Source organism: Grammomys surdaster, unplaced genomic scaffold, assembly GCF_004785775.1.
Source record: "Grammomys surdaster isolate TR1022 unplaced genomic scaffold, NIH_TR_1.0 126091, whole genome shotgun sequence".
NCBI classification, from domain to species: Eukaryota; Metazoa; Chordata; class Mammalia; order Rodentia; family Muridae; genus Grammomys; species Grammomys surdaster.
Genome location: NW_021620899.1, coordinates 3,711,016 through 3,712,047, shown reverse-complemented (window position 1 = coordinate 3,712,047; position 1,032 = coordinate 3,711,016).

Here is a 1,032-nt window from a genome sequence, read left to right as displayed (position 1 = left end):
TAGGGAAAAAACCAAGACAGTAAATTCAGTGGTTAGAGGAAGAAGTTTAGAACCACTTTCACTAGTTACGATGTGACCTTGGAAAGCAGACTATTTCCATCACAATTTCCTTATTTGAGAACATGTGTGACAACTGTAACTACAGGGAATGCTGTGATAGAGCCATCAGACCATTCACCCAAAGTAGTATGTACATTTCACATGTGGTAAAAATCAATTTATGGTATTATTTTTAATATAACATGCATTAAAAGTGCCACTAAAGATATTTGTGAATGGAAAAGGTCATTTCATGACTGGATATTTTATTTATTCTGGCTTAACCCAAATTAATTAAGTTAGCTTTCTCCTTTTCTGTTCATGTTCAAAACTTTTATTCATATCTTTTGCAGAGATGAGAATGTTAAATATCTTGCTTGTACGTAAACTCCAGGTACTAATGGAATGTTGTAGCTTATAACTGTTAATTTACCCTTGAATTTTTATATATTGTTAGCCTTGAATAAAATGTCTTCATCTTACCAGCCTTTCCTCATAACACACACTGGTTGCCCACCAAGAGATCTACTGTAGAAGAACAATCTCTTTTTACCTGGTTATTCCACTGATTCTTATTATCAAAGCATGGCATCAGCTTACAACATGGACTTAAAGATGGGAGGTTCAAGCAACTCTTCTTACTGATGTTGCCACATGGAGATTCTGGCAACAGAGTTGGTCATTTCTGTATGCCTCCATGGCTATCCCTCTGAGGGGTACTTTGGAGCAGGAGCCATAACCACAGGAGGCAACCTCATTAGTGCTACAGCCCTCATAAATTAAAACTCATCCTTGGCAAGGATCACCACTCTTCCTCCTGTTTGTTTGTTGAGCAAGTAGCCTGTTTTTAAAGGATAACTTGATTAGGCTCCCTGTTACAATGGTTGACAGAATTACAAATAGAACAAAAATTTACAATAGTAAAAAGCCCCATATATATAAATTTTCTCTCTCTCTCTCTCTCTCTCTCTCTCTCTCTCTCTCTCTCTCTCT